At 40.2% G+C, this 12,959-nt stretch overlaps 1 pseudogene across 1 annotated transcript; it reads left to right on the top strand.

Annotated features, from left to right (window-relative positions):
• The first annotated feature begins 7,175 nt into the window (after window positions 1–7,175).
• On the top strand, window positions 7,176–11,278 carry LOC149844012 (receptor-like protein kinase FERONIA pseudogene; annotated as a pseudogene). The gene is made up of 2 exons (XR_016430991.1): window positions 7,176–9,013; window positions 9,748–11,278. The product of XR_016430991.1 is annotated as a receptor-like protein kinase FERONIA pseudogene (transcript).
• Window positions 11,279–12,959: the final 1,681 nt, after the last annotated feature.

Genomic DNA, 12,959 nt, shown 5'->3' with positions numbered 1-12,959 from the left:
AATGTCACCATTGTGAATCATGATGTTGAAGAAAGAGCTAACTTTTATCAAGAAAGAATCAATGGACACGTTAGCATATCTTGACAAAATCTTATTCATATATGATTTGTTGGCTGCCTCACGTCATCTAGTTGATGACACAGATCTCATTTAGATAACTCTTAATGAGCTGCCCATTGAGTATGAAAGCTTTGTAACATCTGTTACAACTGGCACTACCATTCATAAATTTACTAATCTATATAATTTACTTATAAATCAAGAAAAGAGAGTATTCATGTTGTACTCTAAACCATCTGAATATCAAGAATTAACCCAAATTGCCTTTTTGACCACTCGCAGTAGAAGCCGAGGACGTGGTTCCTACACAGGCTGCTGAAATCAAGGAAGGGAACACGGGTGTAATTCTCCCTTGAACAACACCTTCAATCAAGGTAACTCGCATCAATGAGTACCTGTAACCTGCCAATACTGTCGCAACCATGGTCATACTGTAAAAGATTGTTGGGACATCCCGAAAGAATTTTTGGCTATGTCCATGCAATAGAGTAGGGATGACTATTGGTACCTAGATACAGGTGCTATTAATCATCTGATGATGAATGAGTAGAACTTTTCAAACAAATCCCTATATCAAGAGAGTGAGTCCATCATAATAGAAAACAATAAGACTCTCCTTATTTCTCATACAAGAGACATGGTTCTTTCATCCAGAGGATCTCAATTTGCTTTAAAGAATGTCCTCCATGTTCCTACCATCACAAAGAACTTATTGTTTGTTGGTTAATTTACTACAGATAATTATTGTATTTTTGAATTCACTCAATTTCAATTTATTGTTAAGGATCGTCAGACAAGCAAGATTCGGCTTCGAAGACCGAAAACTTGTATGAGTCTATATCCAATTAAGGCAAGCAGTGATTCTTCATTGATGATAGCATATGCGGGACAACGTGAATCCTTTGATACATGGCATCAGTGGCTTGGACATGCCAATAAGACAATTGTGTCATTTCTTAAATCTAGTAATGTTATTTTCTTTGATAAGAAGAAGCAAACAAAAACCTATGTTGATTGCCTTATTGGAAAGGCTCACAAACAACCTTTTGGTCACTCCCAATCCAACAATTCACGGACTCTATAACTCTTACATGCAGATGTCTAGGACCCTGCGCTTGTAGATTCTCGGAAAGGTTTACGATACTATTTGTTATTAGTTGATGATTACTCGAGGTTTTGCTGGTTATTTTACATGAAAAATAAATCTTTAGTATTTAATTATTTCAAAAACTTTAAGTCAATTGTTGAAAATCAAGTTGGCTTTGCTATTAAATCTTTTCAGTCTTACAATGGTAGAGAATTCACAAGTTCTGAGTTCAAAAGCTATCTTTGACATAATGGTATATTTCATCGTTTCTCATGCCCTCATGCTCCTGAACATAAATGACTTGTCGAACTTAAGCATATACACATTGTTGAAACCAGTTTTGGCATGCTCAACGAAACAAATTTAGCCTCTGCCTATTAGGTTGGTGCATTTCGAACAACCACCTACATCATCAATTGACTGTCAACTCTAGTCCTAAGATGACGCACACCATATGAGCTTCTCTTCCATCGCAAACCCGATTATACTCACGTGCGAGTCTTTGGTTGCCTTTGTTATCACTTACTCATACCCTATAACAAGTTCAAATTTTAGCTTAAAACAGTACATGTCTCTTTCTAGGTTATGCATTGTGTCATAAAGGTTATAATCTTTATTTCCATCATCCAATTGGTCGCACTTATATATCTTGACATGTCTATTTTGACAAGTCCTCCTCCCACAGTTCTCGAGACACATCAACCCCGCCTCCCCTATCACCTTCCTGTGTAATTCAGTGGGGCATGTCCCAGTCAGTTGCACCTAACACCTTCCCCTAATATGTGTCGCCCCCTTCTTTATCTTCGCCATCTATAGGTCAGTCACCCGAGTCTGGCCCTAACCCCTCTCCTGTACTTGTCATGAATACTAGGCCTAATTCTTCTTCTTCTCTCAAGTCACTATCTCTTGATCCTCACCCATCTCCTACCTCGCCCTTCAATCCCTCGGTATCCCTTGATTCACTCTCCTCTAATCCCTCTCCCCCAACGGACCCTTTTGTTCTTTCATCTAGTCCAAGTGTTCATCGTCTTCCTGACCACTCTCATCCTATGATCAAACGGTCCATGACTGGCTCCTTAAAACCCAAATTGTTCATGACTTTTCTATATCCCCTTCTATTTACTGGTCTTCATGCCTCCCTTCTCGAACCCGAATTGTCCACCTTTTCACAAGCTTCTCAACTTTTCCAATGACAAAATGTTGTGGCCGCTGAATATGATGCTCTTATGTGCAACCATACTTGTAACTTGATAACCTTGCAATCCCATTTGAATGTTGTTGGCTGTAAGTGGTTTTATCGTATCAAAAGGCATTCTTATGGCACCATTACTTGCTATAAAACACGTCTTGTAGCCAAGGGGTTTTGTCAGGAGGAAGGCATCGACTTCTTTGAGACTTTCAGTCTTGTCATCAAGCCTACTACTATTCATGTTATTCTCTCACTTGTTGTCTCCTCTAAGTGGGTTATGCGGCATCTTGACTTCAACAATGCTTTTCTCAATGAATATCTCGGTGAAGATATGTACATGAGCCAACCTCCTTGATTCGCAGATATTAATTTCCCCAATCATGTCTGCAAACTCGACCGTGCCATCTGTAATCTCAAGCAAGCCCCATGGGCATGGTACCAATGCTTAAGCACACACACACTTTCTCATGGATTTGTCGTGTCCCAGTCTGATGCATTGCTTTTTATTTATAAAGACCATCATCTTCCTATCTTTTTACTGGTATAAGTAGATGATCTCATCATCACAAGTAATTCTCCAAAGGCCATCACTCGCATCGTCTCCAATCGCGGTTCTACCTTCTTTGTCAAAGACCTTGGGCATTTAAGCTATTTTCTAGGCATCGAGCACATTCTTCACTACCTAAAGGATACAATTGAATATGGTTTACTTATTCATAAGTCTTCCTCTCTTGAACTCAGTGCATACTCCGATGTCGATAGGGCCGGGTGCCCAGATGATCGCAAATTCACTAGAGGTTTTGTTATCTTTTTAGGCAATAATATTATCTCTTGGTCCTCTCGTAAACAATGCACCATTGCTAGGTCTAACACCAAAGCTGAGTACAAGTCTCTTGCTTGTGCGACTTCTGAGTTACTTTGGTTAAAGTCTTTACTCATGAAACTTGGAGTTCCTCTACGCAACCCTCCTGTTTTTGTGGTGTGATAATATTGCGGCATTATTCTTAACATCCATTCTCGTGTTTCATGCTTGCACAAAACACATAGAAATCAACTTTTATTTTGTTCAGGATCACGTCTGCACTAGCAATCTCCAAATTTAGTTCATTTTTTCTGGTAATCAACTTGCTGATGGGCTTACTAAGCTGTTATCTATCATCAATTTTTGAGACTTTCGAGACAAGCTCAATGTGCGTGCCCTCCCATTGAGCTTGCAGAGGCATGTTAAGATAAATGAAGGATCACAATAACTATTAGCATCGGGTGATTTTTGTTGTACAGAAATCGGCAAGATCACACATCTATATATGTATCTGGCAATCTAACTCCTCAAATGTTGTTTACATATGAAGCTGTCAGCCGCGATTTTTGTTCCACAAAAATCAGCAAGATCATGCATTCACATGTCGCTGGTAGCTGAACTCCTCAAATGTCGTTTACATATGTAGCTGGCAGTCGAAGCCTCAAAGATCGTCTTTCGAAGATCATGCTTTACGCATATAGCTGACAACCAAATGAGTTCCTAAAATCATGAGATTGGTTAGCCCAACCTGTGTTATCCTATCTACAACCTGTATGTAAATCAAACCTGTGTTATCTTATCGTCAACCTGTATGTAAACTGAAAATGGTTAAAAATGATAATATTCATAGATGTAGTTATTGTAAATACCTTTTTCCTTAATAAAAACAAACTCATATCTCACGTAAGAGATTGAGTGCACTTTTCCAAATACAGTTATTCCTTCTTTCAAAAACTACCTATGCTACAAATTATCTTAAAAAATGAGAAATAAATCTGAAAATTTAAGAAAAATTGCAAGAAACTAACACAAAATAGGAAATCAACTAAATAACTGGAAAATAACAATTTTGAGACTCAAATTTTGAACTTGACTGCCTATAATCCTAAATCTTCCCTATATTTATAAAAAAGAAATTCTAATCCTAATAGACTCTCTAAACTGATAACCTTCTAAATGATAATTTTTATCTTACTCTAATAAAACCAGGATCTTGGATCCAAGATTCATTACAAATAATTAAAAATAAAATATCCAAACTAAATTAACATGGATCTCAAATGATCCAATAGACTGCATGGATCTAGATATGGTCGCTCCACCCCTGCATCATTGTCTCTCGGTTGGAGAAGACTTGCCATCAAGTCTTAATCCTGCTTAAGCTTCTTCTAATTCCATTCTATCATATAGATTATGGACCCACAATACAAAACTGGATATCGATGCAGGTCCACAAAATGAGTAGTCCAAACTGTTTTGGCATGCTTTTTGAAGCCCAAAATATTTTTTCTGAACCATCCGTAGTCTTCTAAACCATTCTGTTGATCTTGATCAAATGGATCCAATGATTTTAATTAAGGTGGGTTTGGTCTAATCTAAACAAGTCATTGAACCGGACCCCTCACTGCAACTAATATTAATGCACTCTAAACTCAAACTCAGTTACAAAGGTGTTTGTTTGGGCTAGACTCGAGTTTAGGTACATAAAAATTAGAACTGAGATCCTGAAACCGGGCCCAAATGGGTGTGATTCAGTTCAGGGCACCAAGAACTGGCCCATAATCTGATTTATGTAGCGTCTTGGTTTAGAGAACCGATTTTCCTGAATCTCCACTCATGTGGGAGACCACTCGTGAGGAACACACACAAGTGAACCTCCTCACCCGATCGGGTAGGGCGAAGGAGCTCCCCACCTGCCTGGGCAGGGGGCGGGGCTACCCACGCCGACAGTAGGAGGGAACTCACCATAGGTGGGTAGGGATCCAATTAGACCCAAGTCCAGATCCGATATCATACCCAAAAATCTGGTCCAAGTCTGGTTTCACCTGGGTCCGAACCAAACCCGACCCGTTGACAACCCTAGTTACAACAACCAAATCTAGTAATGGAAGAAAGGAAAAAATTCACTATCAAATTTCCAAGTTATCCAATACTGAAAAAAAAACTTAAATTTAGAAAAAGCAAAATTGTTTTTTATTTTGCATAATATGAAAGGTAAAATAACAATAAATGGTTTAGGTTGGATACCATAACAAAAGCAACACACAAATTCCACAACTTGCAATTTAATTCAGTGGAAGGCAATTGGAAGATTTCTCAACTTCACCCTCTTATTTACCTACGTCCACTTTAATTCCAATGACAGAGATCCCTACAAGTTTTCTCCATCTCCACCAATCCAGAAACTTCCCTATTCAAAACAAGCAAGATATAAGTTGGAAAATTCTATCCTACTTTACAATGGGAATTCCCACCTTATCTTGCTTTTCTAGATAAGTTGGTGCATTGAGACACCCTTCTAATGCCTTTGCTCGACTCTCTCTCTTCTTTTTTTTTAATTATAATCTACATACTTGGGCCTTTCTTCTTTTTTCTTTTTATTATAATTCACATGCTTGGGCCTTTGAGGCTATTTCTTGGTAGAGAAAATATGAACACTTGGTCAGATACCAGCAGTAGCATTTACACTGAAATAAACAAATAGATGATTGGCCACCAATATTCAAACACCTTTTTTTTAATAGAAATTTCCTAATATGGTGATTTCATTATTGCATATTTGACAAATCGTTGGTCCTCACTAGTCATTGCTTGTCAAAACTTATTTCTAAAATACCAATATCTGACGTGGGGTAATACATGTTACGACTGCTAGGACAGTGACTGTAAGTACAGTAGCCCGAGCCAGGGTGACTAGGTCTATGGTGTTAGGGCAGTTTCTCCGAGTAAAAAATACATGATTGGCCACTAGTAGTAGGTAAAATGCTGAAAATTTTATAAATATGCACTTAATTTTTGGTTTAATTATAAACACAACCTAACTTTTGAAAATTACTTTGTAAACTAGGCATAAATAAGACAAAAGTTGAGCATGTTTTTATAATTTTTTCTAAAATAATTTCAATGTCATATACGAAGAAAAAGTACAACATTGAGTAGTTCAATCCAAACCATTTAACACTAAGTCAAGCCATTCACACTTAACTAAGGGCACGTTTGAAAGCTAGAAAGATGTAAGAAAAGTAATATAAAATAAAAAAATGCATACAAAATTTTCCACCCTTCTAAAGGAGAAACTTTTTTGCTAAGAGAGTTTTTCTAAATAAGAAACATTCTTTCGTTGAAGAGGTAGAGGAATGTTTCCTACCAAGAGAAAATTTATTTTTACACACCACCACTGCCACCTAGGAGAGTTGAGGGATTTAGATTACTCGAACCTGACCTAAACCAAACCCTATAGGGTCTGAGTATGGTAATAAATAAAAAGACCCAATTAAGACTTGGGTCCAGACCCAAAGGTCTGATTACTATATGGACCTGAGTATAGTTTGTAAAATTTTATACCAGACCTCACTCGAGTTTCGATTAAAACTCATAATTTTTTAATATAAAAATGATCAAAAATATGGTTTTACTGCTTATGGTCCGGGTTTGGTTTATGTAGTTTATGTAGTTTTTATTGAGTCTGGGTATGGTTTTTCTTATAGTGGACTCAATTAAACTTGAGTCCTGACCTGATACCATACCCAAAAATCTAGTTCTACCTGGGTTCAAAGCAAACCCAACTCGATGACATCCTTACCACCACCCTCCTCCCCCTCTCTCATTTTTTTCATATTTTCTCATTCTGTTTTCCTAGCACAAACAAGAGAAACCTTTTGTTGGAAAAACTTCTCGTATCAAAACTCTCTTAGGCAAAAGTTTCTTTCTCCCTATGAGAGTTTTTCTCTCTTCCAAACGCGCCTGATAATTGACAGCAAATCTGATCAGGTTCTAACCAAAACCAACCACCCTTATTAATTAGCTGAAACTGAACCACAACTAACCACCTTTATTAATTAGCTGAAACTAATATTTCAATGCCAACAATGGAGAAAGGACAGCAAATCTGTATCGTCAATCAAAACTGTTGAACAGTAAATCTTTAGATTTTTTCAAACCAAAAAATGGTCAAAATCAAACTACAGCAAATTTATCTATAGAATATTAACCAGCATCACGATACGGCCCACATCGCCAATTTTATAGTAGCCAACAGATTTTGACCATATATCTCCAAGATCTGACGATCCAGACTTTTCTCACTGATGGGACCCTCAAAAATGATGTGGTCAGAGTCAAGTGGGCTAATTATCAAATGAAAGATCCGGCATTATGATTGACAGGGGAAGCCAATGGCTGGAATCTGATGACCTCGATCTTTTTATGTTGCAGATTCTTACTTCATCCTTTCAAGGTACAGAAATCCTTGCCAATCTCTCAATCTAATTCACAGTTTCATTTCTAAGTAGAAGTTCTCTCTGGTTTGTTGGGTTTCAGGTCGCTCAAGGAGATGGAGAAATCACCTTCTTCACCACCTTTACTTCTGCTGGGTATCCTCTGTTTCTTGATGTTTCCTTCTTCCACTCTCGCTGCCTCTTCTTTCAAACCCGTTGACATCATCCTTCTGAACTGCGGGGCATCCTCTGATGCTGTTGATGCTGATAATCGTCGCTGGACCAACGACTCAAACGCCTTCTTTGCACCCTCAAATTCATCATGTTCCTTTTCCGTCCAAGCCACCACCACCATCGACCCTTTCCTTCCTTCAGAAGTTCCATACAAAACAGCCCGCATCTTCACTTGCTCATCTTCCTACACGTTCAATAAGCTATCCAGCGGTCGCCATTTCCTCCGGCTCTACTTCTATCTTTCTTCCTACTACAACTCCTTAGACCCCAACAATGCCTATTTCTCTGTCATAGCCAGCCCTTACACTCTGCTCAGCAATTTCAGCCCCGCCATTACTGCCACTGCCCTCAACCAGGCCTACATCGTCCGCGAATTCTTTATCACCGTCGGCTCTCCCGGCTCCCTTACCCTCACCTTCACTCCCTCACCAAGCACCCTTGATTCGTTCGCCTTCGTCAACGGCATCGAGATCGTCTCTTCGCCGGAACTGTTCTTTTCCGGCCTGTTCAATTCCTCACCCATAGTTCCCTTTCCGATCCCGTTACCAATAAGAGATACCTTTGCATTGCAAACTGTCGCTCGGCTGAATGTTGGTGGGACCTACGTCTCGCAGGTTGATGATTCGGGCCTCTACCGAACCTGGTATGGTGATGATCCTTATATCTTTGGTGCCGGCGCGGGAGTCTCATACCCTGCTGATCCCAACGTCACCATCCGCTACTCGTACGCCGTTCCTGAGTACATTGCTCCGAGAGATGTATACGCAACAGCACGCTCGATGGGGCCTTATGCGTCTGTGAACTTGAACTACAACCTCACTTGGTTGATTACAGTGGATAACGGATTCCTCTACCTGATCAGGCTCCATTTCTGCGAGATACAGTCGGAGATCTCCAAGATTAACCAGAGGGTGTTCGATGTCTATATTAACAATATGACTGCAGATTCCTCAATCGATGTGATTGCCTACGCACATCAAGAAGTCGATTCTCCCCCCTACACTGGTGTGACGGTGTACCGAAACTACGCGATAATCGTGCCCCTACAGAGCGGTGGGCAAAGTGATTTGTGGATTGCACTTCATCCTAATCTTGAGAGCGGTTCGCAGTATGCAGATGCGATTCTTAACGGGCTTGAGGTGTTCAAGATCAATGCGAAGCGATGGTAATCTTGCTGGACCAAATCCTGGTCTTCCACCTGTTGGGTCCAGCCCTATCCCTCATTAATGGTATGGAGCCTTATCCCTCATTAATGATATAGGGAAGTGGATTAGCTACCCACTTGTCATTAATGCAGAAGAAGTTGAAGAGTTAGTCCTATCCCCTCGTTTAATGATGTGGAGAAGTGGAATAGCCACCTAACTCCCATTAATGCAGGAAGTTGAAGGGTTAAAACCCCTTCGGTTTTTGGGATGAGTCTAGAAGGCTCACTTCTAGGAGGTTCATATCTAGAAGACTTTATGCCATCTATAAATAAGGGTGTAGAGGCTGTGTGTTAGAAGCAGAAGGGCAGAGTGGCTGTGTGCAGTGTGCAGAGAGAGAAGAAGTGAGAGAGAGAGAGAGTAGAAAGAATAAAAGAAAGAAAGAAGGTTCGTCACCACGCATTGATCCTCAGAGAGAGGTGTTGGTTGTGGTGTGGGCTTTGACTCGGGTTGTGCACCCGAGAGGTAATCTTGTATTCATTTCTTTCTTTGATTTCTTTGTTATTATCTTTAGCTTTGGGCAAGCTATTGGACGTTGTACTCTCTACATTGTACTCTCTACTTTCATTATAGTGGATTATTCTCTCCGTGCCCCGTGAAATGTAGGTCGTGTTGACCAAACCACGTAAACCCTTGTGTTGTGATTTGATTGTGCATTTGTTAGATCCTATATTGCTTCCGCATATTTTTTGTTATCTTAATTTCTCTACACCACCACCTCCTCCGTCTGCAATCAGACCTACACCTCGAGGTGGGCATGGTGTCATAAGTCTAGGTGCGGTGGGTGGCGTAATTGTTGCCCTTGGTGTTGGTGCTTGCATCTGCTATATGTTGTGTAGGTGGCACCAGAAGAGGAAGGTGAAGGTGAAGTGGAGTAATGGTGGTGGGAGAATGTCGGCTGCATTTTCAGCAACTAGGAGCTATGTCTCTAACATTTCCTGCCAGCGTTTCACGTTATCAGAGATCCTTGCAGTCACCAACAACTTCGACGATACTCTCCTCCTTGGGGTCGGCGGCTTCGGCAAGGTCTACAAGGGAGACATTGGTAATGACACCAAAGTTGCCATCAAACGCGTGCGAGAGCTATCGCAGCAGGGTGTTTGCCAATTCCATAACGAGATCGAGATGCTCTCGAAGCTCAGCCATCGTCACTTGATGTCTCTGATCGGCTACTGTGAGGATAGTATTGAGATGATATTGGTCTATGACTACATGGCTCACGGTAGCCTGCGCGAGCACCTCTATGGCACTGATAGAACGCCCTTATCTTGGAGACAAAGGCTAGAGATTTGTGTCAGCGCTGCCAAGGGATTGCACTACCTTCACACGGGAGCCGCGCACACCATCATACATAGAGATGTCAAGACAACCAACATACTTCTTGATGAAAATTGGGTGGCGAAGGTCTCTGATTTCGGGCTCTCGAAAATGAACTCGATGGTGGATGGCACTCATGTGAGCACGGTGGTGAAGGGAACCTTGGGTTACATGGACCCGGAGTACTACCGCATGCTGCAGCTCACCGAAAAATCTGACGTCTACCCATTTGGGGTGGTGCTGTTTGAAGTTCTTTGTGCTCGCCCTCCGGTTGACACTTCACGACCTACCGAGGAGATGGGCCTTGCTTTGTGGGCGCTGCAATGCCAAAGGGAGGGAGTGCTCGAGCAGATCGTTGATCCCTTCTTGAGAGGGAAGATCGAGCCTGAGTGCTTGCGCAAGTTTACCGAGACGGCCGAGAAGTGCTTGGCTGAAGGGCGAACAGAGCGCCCGACCATGGCCAATGTGTTGTGGAATCTAGAGTTTGCTCTCAATCTGCAGTTGACCACAGAAGAAGCAGATATGGAGGGAATGGGCATCCGTTTTGTGAGCGACTCGGTGGATGAGTTATCAGCGTCGGTTGAGGCAGGACGAACGATGATGACATGAGTGTGCTTACTGATGATACTCACACCATGGGCATAAACTTGGAAGAGGGGAGCTTCGTCAGCATGGATTCAGTGATGATGCATCCGAGTGTGGTGTTTTCAAGATGGAGAATCCAACTGGGCGATGAAGCATGATGATGAAAGCGGAAAATTGAAAGTTTGAGGTGACCAGTTTGGTGTGCCCAATTGACATGTTCTAAGGAGTAAGGGCCTAACGCCTCATATTCTAAAAACAAAACTTTGCCTAAATTTTATAGATTTTTTTTTCAAACAGAATTTAGAAAAGGCTTTAACAACAAAAATAGGTGATAGTTAGTCCATCAATTTTAAAAGATGTCGGGCAAGTCACAAGTATGTGATCAATCTCTTATTTTTCACCAAAATATTTCATTTAAGCAAACCAAAATAAGTTATTTATTACAAAAAGCATGACTTATAAAGCAGTACTAGATAAACCGGATTTGTAAATAAAATCTCTAACAAACTCTAAAGAAACCCTAGATCTTGATGCCGCCTTACTACTCACTTCACAGCTTCAGTATCTATATCACCTATAAAACGGGGTCAGAACCATTCCTAGTCGGGTAAAAAAATATTTCAGTTCTAGTAAGTATAATAAAAAGCAATTTCAGGATCACAATTGAAAACATCATAGCTCAAGTTTTCATGATTTAGCATATCAGTATCCCATAAATCGAACCATGAGCTCTTCAAGTCTAGCTTAACCATGCAGATACAATTTGGGTTCTTTGCTCGATCGGTCTAATAGTGTATCGAGATCAGTACCTCACACAAGATGATGCATGAGTATCAGTAACGCACATTTATTCATTCATTGGTGCACCTATAGCTAATGTATTATTTCTATAATTAGGAGTTTACTCTCTAGTATGCAGGAGAACTTAACTTTGGCGTCAAACGAAGTTATTTGAGTATTTATTATGCTATGTATTTTGGTATACCTAGAAGCCTAAGTCACCATGTCTGTAGCATAGCGATAATTTATATGTTGGGATAAACCCTGCTAGTCCATTTTAGATGCATCCTTTTACTGTAATAGCGGAGTCTAATCCTAGATCTTAGGATTAACTCTACTTCCTAACCTCTGAGTGACCGAGAGACCTCCTGGACTCTTTGGTTCATAAGATAATGTATATCACTTATGGTGGTACTATCATCGTTTGCCTCGATGAGCGTAAAGTCTTGAAGGGGTTCCACAACATAATCTTTCTTATTAGAATGTCAAGTACCATATAAGCAATCCAGTGCATTCTGCACAAAGAGAATATGAACACAACCTCAATCAATTTTTTGAAGCACGGGTCGATTTTCGTGTAGATAGTAACTACTGTTATGTTTTGTTTACATGTATGCAAACATCGTTTTTATCATCTACGGCCTTCACGAGCGCTTCACCCCTTCCTGGTGGATAACCAACTTTGACACAATGACGCTTACGAGTATTATACTTATATAGTATTTTACAGAGGCATACATAGTCAAGGATTACTTTTGATCAACTACTCTGCGTATTTAGCCGTAATGAGTACTGACCTAGAAAGGCGCAACAACTATTCTTGTGTAGTGGCCCTTATGAGTACGATGTCCTTGAAAGTGAAAATAGAATGACAGTTCCAACAATGAGGGCATCATCATGCCATCCATACTAGCTTAGGTGAGTATTTTGACATAAATTTTGGCAGCATCTCTCTCGTTTAATGAGGAAAACATGACGATCATTTTTAGCTCATTGAGCAACAAAAAAATATGGCATTCATTTTTTAATAGATGTGCATCATTGTGCGTATGTTGCATATCCCATGGTTTATTGAAAACCTAGGCCTTAATTAGGTCTTACGTTGATAACTTAGATGTTTATGTAAATATAATTTTGAGCAAATCGAAAAACTTTTCAATAGAAATTTTTAAGCTAACTATAGAGTCTCAATTCTCTTGGTGAAACCTTATAATCTCCTAGAATATATATATATATATAATGTGCATATCGTGCATTCACATGAACT

Source organism: Nuphar pumila, chromosome 3, assembly GCF_984573655.1.
Source record: "Nuphar pumila chromosome 3, dmNupPumi1.hap1.1, whole genome shotgun sequence".
NCBI classification, from domain to species: domain Eukaryota; kingdom Viridiplantae; phylum Streptophyta; class Magnoliopsida; order Nymphaeales; family Nymphaeaceae; genus Nuphar; species Nuphar pumila.
Note: the sequence above shows the minus strand (reverse complement) of the source record. Positions and strands in the feature narration are given on the sequence as shown.